Source organism: Equus quagga, chromosome 5 (assembly GCF_021613505.1).
Source record: "Equus quagga isolate Etosha38 chromosome 5, UCLA_HA_Equagga_1.0, whole genome shotgun sequence".
In the NCBI taxonomy this organism is placed as follows: Eukaryota; Metazoa; Chordata; class Mammalia; order Perissodactyla; family Equidae; genus Equus; species Equus quagga.
The window spans coordinates 58,956,325-58,977,281 of record NC_060271.1 but is presented as its reverse complement, the minus strand read 5'-3'; the positions used below and the strand labels follow the sequence as shown (position 1 = coordinate 58,977,281).

Genomic DNA, 20,957 nt, shown 5'->3' with positions numbered 1-20,957 from the left:
AGAAATATTAAGGTTTAAAGTCATATTAAAGTGAAAAATTTCTTCCAAAACTTCTGACGACTGTATTTTTTTTTTTCCTATGGAAAAACAGAACTTTGGAGGAGAAGCGTAAGCAGCTGATATTGGGTGAAGGTCTACAAATGTATATCTATCCAATCTGCCAGCTTAGGTATGGAAGGATGTCAGCAGCTTCTCTCTCCTTTTTGCTCATCTGTATTTTCAAAGCACGACTTTAACTGGGCTTGTTTCTGGGCTGAACGTTCAGTTTCCTAAGCGTCTCCCAGGGACTGCGTATATTTGCATCACGGAAAGCGCGCTGACCCTGGGGACAAACGGCCTGGTCGCGGCTCTTCCATGGAACCTTCTTCCCCAGGGGTGTGTCAGGGCCTCAGCAGCCTCAGTTTGCCTGATAGGCGAAAGCGCAGACGACTGAGCTCGAGCTGACAGTCGGCTCTTGCGGGAGCCCGGGAGTGGAAGCCCGCACCACCAGCCCGACAGCCCGGGAGGCGGAGCCACGGAGTGGGGGCGGGCCCGGGGCGGGCGCTCAAGGAGCGCGCATGCGCGGCGAGGGGCCGTGGCCGGGGCGGGGCTGCGCGGGGCCTCTGGAGCGGGAGCGGCGGCGGCGGCGGTGGCGAGGTTGGGGCTGCGGCGCGGGCGGCGGGTTCGCGGCCGGGGCGGGCGCCGCGGGCCGGAGCAGGAGGACCAGCACCTGGAGCCGGGGCGCAGTCCGCGGCTTCGGCACCAAGCGGCAGCTCGGCTGAGGCGGGGCGCGGGCACGCGGCCCGGCAGGACCGAGGACGGCGGGGCGGCAGGGCGCGGGCGCCGCGGGCCGGGGTGCGCCAGGTGGGTGAGCCGGGCCGGGCCGGGGGTGACGCGGCGGCTGCGGGAGCGAGGGACCGGGATGCACCCGGGCGGGGCGGGGCTCGGCGCGCATCCCAACACCCGGTGCGCCCGACGGGGACGGCGCCCGCGGTTGTCATGGAAATCGCACAGCCTAGCGGTTCACCTGCGGTTGCGTCTTTGGGGAACAGTCCGACCCTGGCCGACCCCCAGCAAGACGAAGACGCGGGCGGGCTCGGGCTGAGGGTTGTGCAGAGCTGGAACGGGTGGCAGCGAGCCGGGATGCTGGACGCGGCGCCCAGAGGCCGGGTCTTGGCGCCTGCTTGGTGCGTCTTGGGGGCTGGATGTAGGCACTCCAGACGGTGGAGGCCTCGCTGTGTTTCGGCTGCAAACATAACCGGGTTAAAAAAAACCCGTGCATCTCGGTGTAGGAAATCTGGTCTCCATTCTCTCAACTCTTCCCTTTTCTGCCGGCCCATAGCGCCAGACGATATTCCTGGCATCTTTGCTTTTTGTGTATATTTTTTTCTGGCTTTGCTACTCCATTAATTGAGGCCTGAGAAATTTGCAGAGATCTGTGACCGTCTGTGGAAAAACCAATTATGCATGTGTCGGCCATAGAAGACTGAAACACTCAAAATGTCAAGCGTAAATTTATGTCTCTGTGGGCGAACGGAACGGTGATGGCTTGGCTTTCCCTCCCCCTTGTCGCCTGCCCTCTGGCATTACATAATGATGTGTTCCTCCTGCCCCGAGTTGATCCGTAATGACAGATCATGAAAATATTCCTCTGGGTAAGAAAAAAGTATAGGCAGTTGTAAAGCCCATCTTCTTGTCTTTTGCTTTGAGATGGAGTGTTTTATGTTGGCAGGCTGCTTAAGAGTAGAATTTGATTTGTCACCTGCCCCTTAGGGCATCTAAACCAAGGGAATAGGGGGTGGGGTGGCAGTTTGAATGTTGCAGTGAAATTCTGCCTGATTCATCTCTGTTCACAGTGGGTTGTGTGGACAGTGGGCAAGCCAGTGGGTTTGGGGACAGAACAGGCTGACTTGGGTGTGAATCCTGGATCTGCCACTTGCTCACACTGGTTCTCAGTTTTCTCATCTCTGAAAGGGGAGAACAGAACCTACTTTGCTGAGTTTGTTTTGGAATCTTGATGCTCTTGGCATTGGTAAATGTGCACAGAATAACTGTAATTCTGATTTTTCTTTGGTTGAAAACAGTCTTTCTTAACAGGGATTTTGTCTTTGGACCTAGGCTAGGGCTTTTGTCTTTGGGGTTCTTTGCTGAAATGTTTGCTCCTGGACGATTCAGTTCATTGGTTTCTTTGAAGCAAGGTGAATGATGGTGCCCACGTGGGAAGGTCACATGGTGGTTCTCTTGGATGTTTGGTGTCAGAATACCATGATGCTGTGCAGGGGTGGCGTTGCTGTGAATGGAACCCCACAAGGCCTTGTTCCCTGAGGGGTCTCGTAGACGCGCCTCTGTAGCAACAAGCCAAAGTTACTGGGAGGGTTTGCCCTGAAGACAGGGGCTAAACGAATGGATGCCAGACAAATTCACAGAGAAAGGAGGGCTGTATTTCTGCTGAGCTCAGCAATGGAATTAGTGGTACTATTTGTACTAGCTAATTTACTTATCTAACTGTTTTTCATTAGGCTTATGCTGTCTCAGAGTGTTTATCTGCTCAGGTACAAGTCCTGTCTCCCAATTAGACTCGAAGTCCAGGGTAGACTTTGTAGTTTATTTCATTGTTTTGGAAACTAGATATTTTGTCCAATTGCCATTAAACTGAATATTGATACTTTTTAAAAGTCACTTTAATAAAAGGATGAAATAAAATAATATACACGAAAGGTTGTTGTAAACTTCGAAGCACCAGAGAGGTGGGATGTATATGACAGAGAGGACTACTGACCCTGCAAGTCCCTTCAGCCACCTGCCTACCTGGGAGCATTCTCTATGGCAGGCAAATCTGCAAATGCCCCAGAGGAATGGAGTGGGAAGGCAGGTGGGACCAACCGATCCCCACCTCGTGGCTTTAACATCGCAGGAATCCAGTAAGACAGAGTGGAGGGGAGACTTTGCATCAAAATTATTTTATTCTGGTTTCTTATGAAAAACTCCTTTGTGGATTACATAGTCCAGAAGAATCCCCATAGCATCATCACCTACTCATGGTGTCAGGATGCTTTGGCTTTCTTGGAGGAAAAAATAGCACAAATCTGCAGTGAAGAAAGCTTGATTTTGTTGTTGCTTTTTTTGTGGGACTTGATTAATGAGCTGGTCTTGAGAGAACCTTCAAAGCAGCTTTTTCCAGTGTCCTGGAACAAAAGCTCTGTGAGGAGAACGTATTCTTGGGAGACCAGTTTTTTTCTTTTTTTGAGGAAGATTACCCCTGAGCTAACTGCTGCCAATCCTCCTCTTTTTGCTGGGGAAAACTGGCCCAGAGCTAACATCCATGCCCATCTTCCTCTACTTTATATGTGGGACACCTGCCACAGCATGGCTTACCAAGTGGTGCCATGTCCGCACCCTGGATCTGAACCGGCGAACCCCAGGCGGCAGAATGTGTGCCCTTAAGCGCTGCACCACTGGGCCGGCCCCAAGGGGAGACCAATATTAACACCAGGGCAGGCCTGCTTCATTTTGACTCTCTGTGCTTTTAAGGAAAATGCCATAATGAACCTAATCCCCAGGAATTTACCTGTATTTCTTTACATATGCACTCTTTGCTCTGTTTAAATTTTTTTAATATTTTTTCAGATTCACTGAAAAGCTGCAAGAATAATCCAAAGAATTCCCAGATACCCTTTACCCAGATTCTCCAAATGTTGACATTTCCTGCATTTGCCTTATCCTTTTCTCATATTTGTGTGTGTGTGATTACCTTTTTCTGAACTGTTTAATGGTAAGTTGCAGACTTGATGCCCTTTTACCTCTAAATACTTTGTGTATTTCCAATAAACAAGGGCATTCTCTTACTTAACAACAGTACAATTATTAAAAATCAGGAAATTAAATGTTGCTACACCTCGATTATTTGATCTCTTGCCAGTAGCCCCAGTAATGTCCTTTAGAGCAAAAAAATAGCTAAGATTATGTGTTGCATTAAGTTGTCCTGTCCCTTTAGTCTCCTTTAATCTGGAAGAGTTTATGAGTCTTTCTTTGTATTTCATGACCTCGACGTTTTGAAGACTTCTGCCTGATTTTTGGATAATGGCCCTCAACTTGAGGTTGCCTGCATTTTCCTCCTGGTTTGGTTCACATCATGTGCCTTTGGCAGGAGTAGCCCAGCAGTGATGCTGCAGGCTCGTTGGTGAGTGCCCTCAGGGGCGGCATATGCTGTCAGTTAGTCTGTTCGCTGGGCTTGTTAACTTTGATCACATGATTAAGGCGGTGTCTGCCAGGTTCACTCCCAGAAAAGTTACCATTTTTCCTTTTGTAGTTAACGTGTGTCGCATAGTAAGGTAACTTGAGACTATGTAAATATACGTTACTCCTCATACCTTCACCCACTAGTTTTAGAATCCATCGATGATTCTTACCTGAATGGGCTATTATGATAATTGACAGGTGGTGATTTTCTAATTCTATACTTCTTTCCACACTTACCAGTTGGAACTGTACTGAAAGGAAGAACTTCTCTTTCTCCCGTATTTATTCTTTGATTTGCTTCTCTACACTCATGAATTTCCTGTTTTATGCATATAGATGATAGTCTGTTACTCTCACTCTTTGCTTTGTTGCTTATATTGTCCCACATGGGTCCTGCAGGAGCCCCATCAGGCTATCTCTTATGTCCTTTTGACATGTCCTTCTCATTCTTTGAGGACTTCTTTACTTTCTGGCACAAAACCTTCAAGATTCAGCTTGTACTTTCCAGCCCTGCAATCAGCCATTTCTCCAAAGAGTCCTAGTTCCATTTAGTGGAGAATGGTATTTAAAAACCAAGATCTGGGTGCTGGGTGTGCTCATTGCTACTGAGATGACGTTGCTTCTATGCCTTTTCAGTGGACGTATGCTCTCATTGTAAGCATAAATGTAGACACATTATACGAAATTTTCTCTGATTTGCTTTCTAAATTTAATGCTGTGTCCTGGAGACCTATATGTACTGACATGAAAAGTTTGCCTTTTTTGGGTATGTATTCCAGAGTATGGGTGTACCGTAATTTATTTAACTATCCTTCATCGATGGGCATCTAGGTTGTTTTCAATTCTCTGCTCTAAAAATAGTGGGAAATCTGTGACTTATGTCATTGTTTACACTCACAAATATTTCAGTCTTCTACATCCATAGAAGTAGAATTTCTGGGCCAGAGAGTAATTTTAAACAAATAGCTTCGCCAAATTGCCCCCCACTTCCAAGAGGCTTTATCAGTTTGTACTCCTTCCATTAGTGTGTGAAACTGTCTATCCCTTTAACTTGGCCAACACTGAAGAGTATACATCTTGTTAATTTTTGGCACATTAATGGATAAAGAAGACATTATTGTTTTAATTACATTTCACAAATTACCAAAAATATTGAAAACCTTTTCTTGCTAGTTTGTATTTTAGCCTCTGAATTATCTGTTCATATCCTTTGCCCATTTTTTCTTATTAGGTTGTTTTTCTTTATCTTACTGGATTGTGGAAGTTGCTATAACTTTGGACATTTATTCTTGGCAGACTTAGAAGTCTCTTTTAAGTGTGATGCATTTTTCATCCTAAAGACAAGGAAACTAACATTTTCTGAGCACCCCCTGCATTCCAGGCCGCTGGCCAAGTGTCCAGATGCATCCTCTGCAAGGTCTTGTGAGGAGGGGAGTTGTGGGATGGAGGAGGAAGCTGAGGTCAGGCGTGGTTAAGGCATCCACCCAGGGGGGTTGTCAGAGGTGGAACTGGCATTCAGACCCAGGTCTGTCTGAATCTAGTGCCATTTCCATTAAATCACATAGCTTCCTTCACACGATTTTAAAATACATGCTTTACTTTATGTATCAATGTAACTATGAAAAATAATTACCTAGAGTCCTCAATATCAACTCTTTCTGTTTTTAGTATTTTGATTTATAGGTAAGGAACTTTTGTATTCGGCTCTTTTTGTTGAGCATACACATTTCTCAAGGCTATTTATTTTGTTCCTGGAACTATTGTGGACTCTGGAGCCAAACTCCCTGTGAGCCTCCAACTAGCTGTGTGGCTTTGGACAAGTAGCTTAATCTTTCTGTGCCTCGGTTTTCTTATCTGTAAAACTGGGCTCATGGCAGTAGTTACCTCAGAGGCTTGTTGGGAGGTTAAATGAATTAATGCATGTCAAGGCTTGGAATGGCACCTGGTACCTGCTGAGCACTCTGGGAGGTGAGCCTTTATGATGAGTTCGCTTGTAGAGCACGTGTGGGCAGTGTGGAACTTTGAATTAGAGCAGCGTTATCTCTGTGGGTTTAATCTTTTAACCATCCCTTTTGTCATCACTTGGCTGGGACATGGGAAACCAAGGCCCCTAGGAGCTGTGCGCTCATCTCCTCCTTGTGGTCTCTGCACACACCTTGCTCATGCCCTATAACGTGCCTGCCAGCCCGCCCAGCTGGCCCTTGTGTTTGCCCACAGCCCCTAACCTGGGGCAGGTGAGACCCTGCAGGCCTTTCAATATGGAGTCTGTTCAGTGAGGTTCACCGGGTGAAGGCCTTGGAAGCAGGAAGTGTCCAGTAGGGGAGGGTCATGCTATGGTGATAAAGATGAGGTGTCCATTTTCTGGAATAGAGTCAGGAAGACAGAGGGGTGTCCTCTGGCCTCCAGAAGGAGGGGAGGGTGCCTCTTGAGGAGGAAAGCGTTCAGCTCCTCTCAGTGCCCTTCCTGGGCCCCTCTCTGAGCCTCCCCTCAGATACCTAGTAATTCTCCCCACCTCACAGTGCCCCTTGGCGCCCTCCTGTTGCAGTTACAAGGCAGGATTCTGAGGTCTCCTGAAAACTCCCTGCCTCCCTTCCTGCTCCCTGTCCTCACGCCTCCACTATAGCCCCCGTACAGCTGCTCTTAGAGCCACTGTCAGATAAAATTAATTCACTCTTGGATGTGGAGCACCCTTCCTTCCCTCTCCTGTGTTGCTTGCATTTCAAATGGTGCATTCTCTAACCCATTAATTAGAGTTTTCAAGAAGGATGACCTAGGTGTGCAAATTCTGGAAGTGTGAAGGAAATACATTTAGGCAGGTGGGTGTTTGTGGAGAAGAGGGTCCTATGGACACAGGGATGCCCAGTTCAAGAGTCTCCCTGGATTATGGGATGTGTCAGTTGGGGTGGTTTGGGTTGCCAAGTAAACAATAAGGACATTCATCATCTCACAGAAGTGGAGTTCTGCTCTATCAACAGTTTCACAGTTTCATGAGGATCTAGATTCTTCTCCCCTCTCCAGCCATCACTGCTGGTTTCATCCCGGGGTCAGCCGCCTCGTGATTATGAGTGGTCCTCAGGGTCAGTGGACCTGCATGTTCCCTGCTCCTGTCCATCCCCGGCCACAGTGTCTACCAGTCCTCCCTCTGGTCTGTGGGAGCAGGGAGGATCCTGTGGCCTCCCCTGGACCAAGAGCTCGACGCTGTGAGAGTGCTGTGTGCTGATTGACCTGAGTGCTCCCCCACGTGTGACAGCATTGATGTCACCTGAGACTTGCTAGGACCACAGTCTCAGGCCCCACCCTGACCTGCTGAGTTAGAATCTCTGGGTTGGGGCCCAGCAGGCTGGTTTTTAACCAGCTCTCCAGGTGATTCTGATACCAGGCAAGTTTGAGAGTTGCTCTCTTAGTCTAATCCAGACCCTTCTCCCCCAACTCCCCCCAGCTGGAGATGGGGCTGGCTTTTCCTGAATCGAGAGAGGATAGTTCCTGGAATAGGGAGAAGGGAAAGTGAATGTGGGGTGCTCAGTGCACACTGTGAACTGAGGGGTCTGGGAAGTGTTTAAGGAGCCTGTGGACACCTTTGCTCTGCTTGGCTACCCCTGTCCTGTGCCCCAGCTGAGTTCCCCAGCCCCACTGCCTGCAGCCTCTCCAGCTCCTCTGAGTGTGCCCCGCATCCTCCCTGCAGGACTCGGTGCTAGAGGAAGCAGCACTGATGACACCGCAGCCCCAGGTTTCATCTCTGGTCCACTGGGCCGGGTGGCCCTTATGACTCACCTTCTGAGGCCATCCCGAAGTGTGTTCAGCTGTGTGGGGTTTGCATACTCTGCTACTCCTTGCTCAATTAGAAACCGTTGAGAGCAGTACAGTTACCGGGGCTTGGCAGATATTTAAGGAATTGGCCTGGAGACAGCCTGAGGGACTACTTTTAAGGGCAGTTTGTAGTTCTCTCTGGCTTTGCCCCGTATGACCTGCTTTACTGTCCCCTTTGGCAAGTACAGCTCCAGCTTTATGTTTGGGTGAAGTCAAATAGCCACCTCCAAGGGGTAATTTGTGAGATCAAAGTAGCCCACTGTTCCAGAGTTTTCCTGGAACTAGTGAGCTGAGGTATTTCTAGATTTTCTTGACTTTGCAGGGTTTTAAGGGTCTTGATACATAAAAATGATGTTTAGAAACAGTCTCACGCTGAACTCTCTACCATATCAGTGCTAACTGCTGAGTTGGAGACAGCCTGAAGGGTCCAGAACAGTGTTTTTCCAACGGCAGTGGTTTGTGAAATCAATTTGAGGTTGTAACAAGCATTTAACATTTTTTTTGAAATAAAATAGAAAATATACAAGTATATTTCCTACAGGAAGGCTTAGCATTTTTTGGTAAAACTTAGTCATCTGCATGTGGTATACGTTTGGGTATTGTCACAATGTGATGGTTTCTTACTGTGGGTTTTGGTAAAGATGTGTCAAACCCAAGGGTTGAGCAGAGGGAGGAGGGGGCACACGGGCACACTGGACATGTATACACACCCGGGGACTTTTCCAGGGGAGAGGCCTGTGGCTGTGTCAGAACCTCGCGGGCCTGTCACTTGCCGTAGGTGGAGAACCAGTGATCTAAAGTGAGAGAGGCCTTTTAGCAGTGTGGGCCAGCAGGCATGGAGCCGGAGCCCACGAGGACAGCAAGAAAACGGTCCAAACCTTGTGGTCTTGCTCTGGTTTGTTGTCTGTGGTATTTGACCACCTGGGCCAGATCTTCCTGAAGATATTGGGGGTCCTTATCATGGCCACTCTGAGAGATGGGGTGGCAATGGCAAGGAGTGTGTCGATTTGTCAGAAGTTTAAAATTTAACTCCAGATGCTTGACCCATCCTTCTCCTCATAGGGTGGGTCATATATGTCTGCCTACAGAGAGAGAGAGAGAGAGAGAGACAGACAGACAGACAGAGGGGTATCTGGATCCGCCATTGTTGCTTGTGGTTCTTCCCTGCAATCCTGTGTGGCTTAACTATAATAGGACAACTCCTAAGTCACCTTTGGGCGACTTTGGGACAGGTGTGGTATGCATTACTTAGTGCAGGTGTTAGTCTGGTTTGTGTCACAAAGCGTATGCATTAATGGCTTTGGGGTGTCTGTGTCTGTTTTTTGGGGGTGGGGGTAAGTTGGATTGTGGGAAGCAAAAGTGCTGGACATGAACCTGAGTCAACGTTCTCATCTGTAACATGGGTAAAGTGCCCGGCTCAAGGAGGGTTGTGTGGATTAAATAACATAAGCCAGAGAGGTCTGTGAACTGTGGTGCTCTGGACCAGCACAGGTGGGAAGTTACCGTCTCGCAAGAGACTCAGTGTCTCCTCACTGGACTTGATAGTCTTGATGATTCCGTTTTCCCAAGGTGCCCCTATTGAAAAATGTACTCTAAAGGCTGAAGTACATCCCATCTCTGACTCCTGGCCAGGGCACCTTAGAGGGGAAATATTGCAGAAGAAGGAGGTTGTGAGAGGCAAGGGACCGCCAGCAAAGGTCAGAGAAGGATGTGGGTAGAGGGGGAGAGGGAAGTGGGAGGGGTCTGGGCTCAGAAACTTTAAGTTGGGCAGTCACTGGCCCAGCTAAGTCTTCTACTGACACTTTTTTTTAAAGCGCTTAAAAACTTGTGATTGTATGTGGTGGAATGTTGAGTATTTTCACATTTCTTATTCATTGCTTTTCCTGTGTTCTGCGTGTACAGATGTCAAACAAAATGATCACGTTACATTTAGAGTGATAATCAAATGGCTGATAAAATGGAATAATTGACAGAGCCCAATTAAGGTTGGGCTATCAGCAAAGAAATGTCAAGATACCCCAGAATCTTCCTGACGTCGTTACTCCTCTGGTTTGGAAGAGGAGAGAGACGTGGGTGAATGGATCGGCGTTAGGGAAAAATCTTGCTGGTAGACAGTGGTCTCCTCAGGTTGAAGAGAAGGGCATGTTTGGATTTTGCCCACCAACTTGCTGGCAACTTGGTGGAGTCATGCCCGAATCTCACCTCCTTCCTCGTTCATCCAGTGAAGGTGGGTCCCTTCTTTCCCCCTCCCTCGGCCCCCAATCCGACATGGAAGTGGAGTTGTGATCGTGCCTGTGGGCTGCGTGGGTAAAGTGTTGCATGTTCTTGATTTAGCCGGCACTGGGGTGAGACACACACACACACACAGTGTCTGGTTAGGGAAGTGCTGCTTTAGTCTGTGGCCTTGGAAATCAAACTCCTGCCTCTTGACTCTTTCACTTTCTCTCCCTCTGCAGTGATTCAGCAGTAGCTTTCTAGAGTAAAGCAGCTTAGTGTCAGAGACCCTGGAGTACCCCAGAGATGGCCATGGAGAAGTTACCAAACTCCTCCTGGTCCCAGGAGCGTCCAGCGCCTTTCCCTGGCTCCTCCATCCTGCGTCATGTCCCCACATCCTTCCTCCTGCGCCATTTGCAAACAGCCCCCCAGAACAACTACAGGTTTCACATTGAAGCCCAGATCCTTGTTGTTCTCCCACGGACTGATGGAGACCACTTTACTCCCTGATATTTCCCCCTGATAATTTTTTCACATTTGTTGTCTGGTTCAGGTTTGGACTGTCTCTTTGTTGCAGCATGGCATCCTTCCCTGACTTTTCCATCTACCTCTCTTTGACCTCCTTTTGCTCTATATTTGAGTTATTTTATTTCCTATTAGCCACTCTTGATCTTCTACATAAAGGGTGCATGGCTTTAAAGTTATTAGTTAAAGCATAAACTGATTAAAAAGAAAAAAAAAGAAAGCGCTTCAGGTGGAGACAACTCCATGAGTGCTGTCCCTTCAGGAAGAACCCTGGACGTGTTTCAGGGCTCCCGCCGTTGCCAGAAGCTTTCACCTTCTTCATTTGCGTGTCCTTCTCCATGAAACGTTACAGAGCTCACGAGAACAGAAACTGGCTTACTCAGTAGTTCAAATAGTCCTCCAACTTGTCGGCATGCTACCAGCGATTGCCCAAGACACATGTTTTGTGGTTATCATTAGAGGTGCCTTCGAGGTGTATGGTATTTGCAGTAACTTTATTGGAGGGAGGAAGATCTTTGCATTTTGAGTTAACTTAATTATTTAATCATTCTTTAATTAGTCAAATATCTTTACCAAGCTGGGTATTAACCTTGTTGGTCGAAGAGAGAAGAAGAGCCAGCCAGATGGATTGTGAAGCAGCGAGGGGCCTTTTGCGGGTTGGTTGACCGGCTCAGACAGAAAGGATGCTTCTTTGATAGCAGTACCACTCCTGTACTGACTTGGTTGTTAAGAAGCATCCAGGTTTTAAAGTTATCTCCATCCGTTTCTAACCTGGATGACATTGGCTTTTGTACTGGGGGCTTGACCATTGGGCTGTGTGCCCGTGTGTGCCTGGGATCTGATGCTCTCAGGGCATCGGGGCCACATCTGTCCGGTGTGCAGGTCCATATTCCTTACAACAGCTAGCACAGCCTCAGCCCCTTTTCTAGCAGAGTGTTCTAAGCTGGTAATGGAATGGACTCACTTCAAACAGGAGTAGATGAGATAGGATCAAATTTCAGGGCAGTAATCGCTGTGTTATTTCTTGGAAGTGGGCATCACAGGATCTGACCAGTGTTACATTCCCACAGGTTGGCCGTTTTTAAACTGTTAAGGATTGTACCAGTGTTTGTCATGGCAACTAGCTGCCCATGGCTGAGCCTGTGAACCTTATTTAATGGACTAACTGTAATGAATAAAAACAGGGGCTATTTTTACCTCATAACCTAGATTTGTCTGCACTGAATATGCAAGCCAACCTATTAAATGTTGGGGATAGTAAACGGGAATTCAGTATATTAAGGCTTTTTGAGGTTGCTACCCAGATAGACCTAGAAATAGGATTGGTTAGCTTTTTTAGGATTATAAATGTTGATTAGATTAGGGAGGCACTGTTTTATAAAATAATTCTGCAACAGAATGAAACTATGCTTATCATTTCTTGTAAGAATGTGCTCACCTTAGCCTGGAGCCCAGGGTAAATTTGAGAATGCTTTATTTAAAGGTCTCTTTCTGGAAAAATGGGACTGTAAATGTACTTACATCTAGAATAGTATCCTTCCTTATTTGTAGCTCTCAGCACTCCAAGATGGTGACATTCTCCACCGTTGGATATAAGTGGGGAATGGTAGAATTGTTAGGGTTAACATTTGGCTGTGTATAACAGAAAAAATCTGAAGGAAAAGAGGCTTAGTCAAGAGGGCATTTCTTTCTCTTTCATGTCCTGGGGTCCAGAGGTGGGTGGTCAGAGCTCGTGCCCTGCCATCCTGAGAGTGAGGCCCCCAGGGGCATACATCTAGGATGGCAGCTAGAGGTGCAGCCAACTCTTGCGCCTTCCAGACACCAGGCTGGAGGAGGGTAAACTTCCTGCGAACTCCTCATCAGACTTTGTCCTTGTATCTTGTTGGCAAGAATTGAACCCTGTCTACACCTAGCTGCAAGGGAGGTAGACAGCCCCGTGCCAACTAGGGTCAGCGTCCTGGGCCTATTACTAAGGAGGAAGAGGAGAATGGACATTGGAGGCAACTTGCTGTGTCTTTCCTGCAAGTTATCTTTTTTGGAAGAATAGTTTTTTTGCTTCTTGGGAAAATGTTGGGGATATTTTCGGGGGAGACTGTAGGCATGGGCAGCTAACTAAGAACTGGCGGGCTTGTGACCTCTCTCACTTCCGCATGTGCCTTCATACTCGAGCCTCAAAGAGGTCTCTTGATCCCTTTGTGTCTTACTTTTCTCATTTAAAGAATAGAGATGGTAGAATTTCTATCTAAATTCTCAGGGCCAGGGCTGCTTCCCACCAGTAGGCCCCTCGTGTTTCTGGGCTCATGTTGTGCCCTGGAGGGAAGGGCTGACTGGCTGGGGAGGATCCCAGGCCAAGTGCGAGATCCAGGCGAGCATCCGCGGATGAGATGCCCTGAGTGGGGAGGGGTCTGGCCTGGAGGGGCCCAGGAGAAAGCAGACAGGCTTCTTCCCACTGTAGTCTCAGGGCCTGGCTCATCCCTCCTCACCCTGAGCCCACCACAGACGGGCCCCTTCCCCTGAGTGTGGGGAGGGCTGGCCTCACCAGCTGGATTAAGGGCTACCCCTGGGCCTGTTTGTGTGTGTGTCCTGCCTCTTCCCCTCTCATCCTGCTTCGCCTTTCAGAAGGGTGATCCCAAGAGCCTGCTCTCTGTTGGGTGAAAGGGATCTAATAACCAGTTTTCTGTAGGTGTCAATGAAAGTGAATGTGTCCTTTTTGAGGCATGTGCCTTTTCAGAAGGATATATGTGTTAGCAATTCCTAAACTCAAAAGAAAGTGTCAGTGATGACGTCAGGCCCAGGAACAGGCATGGATGGGAGAGTTTGGGGCCCTCCTCGTGCCTGCCAACCATGGGGCATAAGCATTTGTCTGCTGCACATCTGGGTGAAGATGGCCGGGCCAGCTGCTCCCGGCACCTTCCCTCCACCTCAGCTCAGTGCACATGCGCACATCCACCAGTCACACCTCTCACGTGTGCTCACACACCAGTCATGGGCTTGCACACTCCATTTACATGTGCACTTACACCTGCCACTTGCACATGTGATGCACACCTTTTGTGTACACACAGCCCACCCCCTGCCCCCAACAAGGCAGTAGCCCCAGGAAGTGGAGCTCCCTGGAGGAGCCACGCTTTGCTTCCTGGCTGGCTGGAATCCCTGGGATTTATGGGTGTAGACATGCGTGTATCCAAGAGCCTTTACAGAGAAACACTCCCTGAATTCTTGCATTTGAAAGAAGAATATTTCTGATTATGTTTTCAAAACTAATGATGAAAATTTGCTTATCTGTATTAACAATTTTTCCTAGCCTTTAAAAATGTTTACCCTCACATTTTACAAAAGCAAGGGTTGTGAAATGGCTCTTTCTCCCCTTCTCTGCCCTGGGAGTGGCTCCTGCAGGCAGTGAGTGAACACTGCATCTTTCCTTGTGTCCCACCGTGAATCCTTACTGCCTGAACTGGTGATTAACTTCCACATTGTTTTGCTATCCAATTTCTCAGTTAAAAATTTTTTTTTTCATGTTTGAGAGTGAAATATTTTACTTAAGGGAGGTGACCACCAAGCTTTGTAGAAATCCCTTCCCTCCGCCTTCATGGGCGTGCTGGTCCCTGTCATTTGGGACTTGCCTTCCTGTTCCGTGGGGGCCGGGGCCAGGGGTCGGGGGGTGTCTGGCCCCAGTGAACCAGATGCTGCACGTGTTTTTCACAGGGAACAGTGACTGTTGGGACACCCTAACTATGCAGTGTGAATGCAGAAACTGAGGCCCTGGCAGGAGGGAAGTGTTCTGATTTTCCTGTCTCAGCTCCACTCTTAAAGGGGCAGGCACCATCCACGGAGGACGGCAGGGGAGAGAAGTGAGGGAAAGGCAGATGTTCTCGAGCACACTTGTGTAGCCACTGTGGGGCTTGCCAGGGACATAGCAGGCGCTGGGGAAACGTCTGAGTTTAAGGCCCAGAGACACCTGAAATTCAGGGGCTGGAGCCTCCCTGGGGCACAGAATATGGTCCTAGGTCAGCATCATGTAGTGCTCAGGCAGGGCTTTGTCCCTGGGGAATGATGCTCACTGTGAGGCGAGGTGGACTGCGCAGATCTGGACAGTCCCAGAAGAAGGAGTTACGCTGACTGGGTGGACCTGGGTCAGGTGCTCGCCCCTAAACCAGAAGTGCTGATGCTGGGCAACTCGGCACTCTGGTTGCCTGGCCTGGGTCTCTTGACCACCCCCCAAGCTGAGTGGGCTGAGAGAGGGTGGGTGGCACAGTTCCCCTGATGGTGTGCAGGGAGCTGTTGTTAGGAGGAAGGGGGTGAGTGCTGGGCAGCCAAAAGGAGAAACAGCATCAAAGTAAAATAATCTACTCTGGGCACGCTGCAGGGCTGGGGTGTGGAGTGCTGAGTAGCTGGCTCATCTGCACCCTGTGCAAGGCCCCCTCACCCTCTCCTTGGGGTATAGGTCCTTGACAATAACTCCTTAAAGATCTGGAGGAATCGCTTAAAAAGTTAAATTCTGCTTTACTGTGTTTTACGGGGAACATCATGTCCCACAGTGGCATTCACAAATGTGAAGATTGTTCTCTGGGGACATGCCCAGTGGACATAACAGATCTGGGGTGTTGTAAGACTTGTGTCCTTCAGGACAGGGACAATAGCTCAGTTTTCTTTGCATCTCCAGAGCATCCCATAGTGCCTGGCACAAAATAGGTATATAATCAACGTTTGTTGAGTGAATGGATGAACAACCCATTACATCATTGTTGAAAGTACAAAAAAAACTCCTCGGTGCCTCTTTGGGAAGATAGACTGTTTCCTGGAGGTCAGGTTGGGGTTCAGTCTAACTTAGGAGAGGTAGGTGAGACCAGAGCCCATGGCACAGCTGTCAACCCAGTAAGTTCTCAGGGTGAAACCAAACCCATCAGCTAGTCCCCCTGCACCTGTTGTGTCCTCGCTGCGCAGAGGTGTTCTGTGTCCTTGGCACACAAGCTCTCTCGTCCGGCTGGTGGAGCCTACGGGCTGCCTCTGTCCCTCTGGGAAGAAGGCGCCTCACCTTAGGCCTTGGTCATCTTGGATTATTTTCTTTCTGAGTTTAATCAGCCTGAAAGAATAATTTTTCCGTGCACACGGGGTTTTAAATGTGGTATCATAGGTACTAAAAGATAAAGAGAAACCGGGTAGCATGGGGGCGCACAGGAAACGTGGCCTCCTCCTCTCATAGGTCTTGGGGGCCATCACAGGGCTTCGTTCGTGGGTGAGTTACATGTCAAGATGGGGTGATGGCTCAAGCTGGGGAGTTTCAACAGAGAAGTGTGGGGAGGACTGGGGGTGACGTGTCAAGGGGCAGGGCCAGCTCACTGAGGGGCTCAAGGGGCCCTTTCCAGGTTTGGGACTCCATTCGTCCCACATACGAGCTTCTTCAGACTTTCTCAGACCTTTCTGTTCTGTTTTGCTTGTATCAATATTATTATTTTAAATGACAAAAGCAACTCTATTGTCTTAATGGTTTGAGGATAGCCTTTCTTAGGTTGTAATAGTTCTTGTAACCGGATCTGTGCCCTAACCAGGTTTGTAGGCCGAGATTGCTTCCTGATCTCTCTTCAGGGTTGGCCCAGCAGATGTGGGCACCACAGCTCACTGAGCCCTGCTTGGCAGTGCGTCCTGGTGCAGGGTGGCTGAAATGCCAACCTCAGGTGGGGTGTCCCCAGAGCCTGCAGTGGTGGCAGTGAAGCCCTGTCTGTGAAATAGAAATGAAACCAGCACTGGGGAAGAATATTCTAAACCACCTGTGAAAACTAGGCTAACTATGAGAAAGAGGAAGAGTTGGGGTGTGAAGAACTCCAGATATAAGGTTTCCTAGAAACGGATATTAATTGTCTCAGGGCCCTCGCCCCACAGGGAAACAGCTGAGGGGGAAGTTTCGATTGGCCCCACTTTCTCCACAGTCACGCTCTCCCCGTGACCTCATGGGGTCTCTGTGTAGTGGGTGGAGTGCAGACGTGAAACACAGTCAAGCCTGGTGGCCAGTTGCTGGGGTGGGGGAGGTTGGTGGTGAGAGATGATGGGGACAGGGCTTGGCTTGTGATTCTGCTAAAGCACGCTCCGTCTCTAAGATGCTGTGACTCCGGAACTTGGAACATACACTTCACTGTGCTGTATAACGTGATGTAGTCAGGGAGGAAAATATAGGAGCCAAGTTAGAGAAGAGGGACGTGAGGGGCAGAGAGCAAGGGGTGCTGGTGGTGGCGAGGTGGTGCAGGTTATTGCCAGCAACCAGCGTGGCCCTGTCCTCAACTCCCTCCCCTGCTGGGGTGACACTGCCCCAGAGAAGGGCCTCTTTAAATCCCCCCATCCTCTTATAAGTGGCTCTGCACTAGTGTCACTTGGTGGGAGTCCTTGAAACCTGCCTGTACTTAGCTTGAGTTGATAAATTTGATAGCATTTTATGTTATGTTTTATAATAGGCATACATTTTCATGGTTCAGAAATTATAGGGTACAGCAGGATATATGGTAAAGTCTGCCTCCTGCCGCATCCCCCGGCCACCCAGATCCCCTCCCTGGAGACAGCAGCACCATGTGCTTCTCATGTGTTCTTCCCAAGATACTCCGTGTCTGTGCCAGCAAGTATGTATGTGTACACAATAACTTTTTGTTATCCCCTGGTATCATGCTCCACGTTCACTGCGCCCCTTGCCTTCTCCCCTTACTGTGTCTGGTGCTCATTGCACATCGGAACGTAAAGAGTTCCTCTCTTTTGCCCAGCTGCACCGCACCCCACTGCCAGGCTGTACTGTGGATTCTTTCACCGGCCCTCTCGGTGCTTGGGAGGCCCTTTCCAGGCTGTGCTTGGCACTAATGTGTTAACTCTTGGAAGGAGGCTGCACCCTCTGTGCTCTGAGGTGTGGACTGAGTGTCGCCCTGGCTGCAAGGAGACCGTGGGTTTCCATGATGTTTGGAAGTTCCTCCCCGTTTATTTCAATGCTCATCTGGCCTCTAACTTTTTCTTTGGGGAGTGGACAGCAGTTAGTGAATGGTTAGATATTGTTTGTAAAATATGCTTTAATGTATTACCTTCTAGTTATGCACAGACCTTTTAAACTAACGCATAGCATCCTTGTTAAGGCCACCTTTGACCCCAGCTTCAAGAATAGTGGCTCCAAGGGTCTTTCATCTGCCTGGCCCACCGTGGGGTGAGCTTCAGGTGCTACAGATGGTTCTGGAGGAACGTCTCAGACAGCCAGGACTAGGAATGCACAGTGCTTGCAGACTCAAGTCGATTTCCAGCTGTGATGCTGTCTGGCTGAGGCTGGTTCTGGCCATGTCCTCCTGGCGCGTCAGCCGCTCCCACCATCGAGCTGTGCATCTGAGAGGGAAGGGAACAGCCTGGACACGGGCATTGTAAGTGTGTTTCGGAGTCATGTTGGATGGTCATCTTCAGCTTCTAAATCTGCACATGGGCCTGGTAGTTTATCGCAAGAGAAGTGACTGCGGGGTTACCTCACACGTTGGCGTTGTGGAGGCCAAGGTCGTCTGTGAGGCCCCACCTTCAGGCCCGGCAGGGGGAGTTGTGGTGGGCTCCTCGGAGCACACCTGCTGGTTGCGTTCCCTCCTGTAGGAGATTTCAGGCACAGGGGGAGTGACTGTTGCCACGCTGGCCCCGGGGTGCACTGGAGAGCAGGACTTGACGCTGACCGCCCGAGAGACCTCACAGCTGTGTGTGAGACTGCGTACAGGCCGTGCGGGTTTAGCAGGACAGGTCTGAGCCGGGAGGCCTCCGTGGGGAGTGAAGGGCTGGCAGATGTTAGACGTTAGCCCCCTGGGGTCTGCTGCGCCGTGCCAGTGGCCCAGGAGCACTGAGGTGGCTCTTCCTTCTGGCCGTGGCTCCCTCCAGACACACCGCTGCCCTCTGCCTGGGAGTGGCTGTCAGCCAGCTCAGGGCGCAAGTCGCCACTGAGGGAACCCAGCCCTTGTAGGTCAGAGGAGCATGGGTGCAAAGAAGACAGCTCAGAGGGCCTACAGATGGCTGCTTTCAGGAAGTGAACAGGCTTCTTCTTTTTGTTCGTTTTTTTTCTCTCAGATACTCTTGAGGTTTTGAGGCTCCGCCCGGAGCCGTTTGTGGCTGAGGGCTGCTTGGCCCGGTGAGAGGGATGGTCTTCAAATCTGGTGCAGGCCTGAGTCAGGGTGGCGGGACCCTTGAGGGCAGCACAACCCCGGCTCTGAGAGTGAATGGGGGCTGATGGGAGGGCAGAGGTCACGGTCACAGGGCCTCATCTGCGCAGAGCCCAGAGGAAGCTGAGGCCAAGGAGTCTGTACGAGGGAGGCTGCCAACAGTGGAGGAAGTGGACTTATTGCACATTGTGTTTCAACATCGGGACTCAGCCCTCAAGAAGGAAAACCGAGAGTGGGGTGCATGGAGCAAGGGCTGCACAAATGAAAGAGGGGAGCAGAGGGCCAGATGTTAACCTCCCCATCTTTTGCTTCCCCAGCGGCCCTTGCCCCGTGTTGGCCCTGTCGGGGCAGAGTTCTCAGGCCCCACATCATGGTCGTGAACTTGGCTCCACCCCTCCTGTGGCAGCTGCAGGGCGTGTGGCTGCGAGAAGTGCTCTTGCTGTGTTTGTTGAAGGGAAGGTGGCCCTGGTCACAGCTCATTGCGCCTGAGGTCGGGAGGGTCACCTTATGAAATATCTGAGTTAATTGTACTGGGTGTTTAAGACAAATAAATACCTGTGGCAAAATTATATTTATGTAGAATGAGCTAAGAGTCCCTGGGAAGCCTTGGAAACTCCCTTTGGGATGGAATCAGGTGAGACAATATAGGTGAAGGATAATTTACATGTAAGCAGGATAATTACAGTATAAGGCTGTAGCTCTTCACACAGCTGGTGAGGACTGGCTGGTGGTCCAGGGAGGGTGGCAGGAACTATTCTTCACTGATGGAGATTTCTTGAATTCCTACTGTGTGCCAGGCGCCATGCTGATTGCTTCATAGCACTTCCCATTTAATCCCCTCTATTAGTTTCCCAGGGCTGCTGTAACACGTTCTTACCGGCTTAGTGGCTTAAAACAGCAGAAATTTGTTCTCTCACAGTTCTGGAGGCTAGAAGTCCAAAATGAGTATCACAGGGCCAAAATCAAGGTCTCAGCAGGGCCATGCTCCCTCCCATAGCTGTAGGGGACAATCCATTCCTTGCCTTGGTCATCTGCTGGTGGCAGTTGGCATTCCTTGGCTCATGGCCCCCTGCTTCATCTTCAGTGCCAGCTGGGTAGCATCTTCTCTGTGACTCTGCTTCCCTCTGCTTCTGTGACATTGCCTTCTTTTTTATCTGAAATCTCCCTCAGCCTCCTTCGTATAAGGACACTTATGAATGGATTTAGGGCCTACCCTTATAATCCAGGATAATCTCCCTCAAGATTCTTGACTTAATCTCATCTGCAAAGTCTGTGCCATACAAATAATATTCATAGGGCCAGAAATTAGAACATGGACATCTTCTAGGGGCCATTGCTTGACCTGTCACATGCCACAGCAGCCTCACCAGGACGTACAGTGGACAGCGTGAGGAAGTCGAGGCTGGAGAGGCTGAGCGGCTATTGGGCGGCCATGAGCTTTTCCTCTCTGGATTCTGCAGTAGGGGCCATTTTGTGATGTTGCTGGACATGCACTCAATGAACAGATAAGCCCCTAGCATTTTCCTGTGTCATTAACGTTGGTTTGAAAAAACAAGGGCTTTGGGGTCAGGCGCCAAGGCTGCACCTTGCTAGGGACACGTTTGTTGAATGAGTGAATTCGTTTCTCTGAGGCTGGGTGGCTTCATTCTCCTCATCTGTACATTGACAATAGAACAGCCTGTGGGCCTGGTAAAAATTAGATGATATCACGTGGGTGAAATGGCCCAGCATGGGTGGCCCAGCAAGGGTCTGTGTGCTGTGTGAGTTTCCAGTCCCAACCAAGGAGAACTGAACAAGGACAGGTGACATATAGGATGGATGGTGTTAATACCTAGTGCATTGGGAGGTATGCACGTAGTTGACTCATTGATGTGACAAACGTTTGTCAAATGCCTACTTGTACCAGGCAGTCTAGTAGGCCAGAGGAAAGGAGTAGCAACAAGACATACTGTTCCTTCCCTGGGCATGGGAGTCAGAGGACAGAAGTGAAAAATCAGTTCACAGTGGTGGAACAGGAGAAATAGTCTTAAAATATGAATA

At 49.5% G+C, this 20,957-nt stretch overlaps 1 protein-coding gene across 10 annotated transcripts in view; it reads left to right on the top strand.

The window, feature by feature from the left end:
- The first annotated feature begins 598 nt into the window (after positions 1–598).
- INPP4A (inositol polyphosphate-4-phosphatase type I A) overlaps positions 599–20,957 on the top strand; it is a 132,506-nt gene continuing 112,147 nt past the window's right edge. For all 10 annotated transcript variants that reach the window (XM_046660891.1, XM_046660890.1, XM_046660886.1 and 7 more), the window contains exon 1: positions 599–843. The gene's annotated coding sequence lies outside the window, so the exon portion shown is untranslated. The remainder of the gene's footprint in view (positions 844–20,957) is intronic.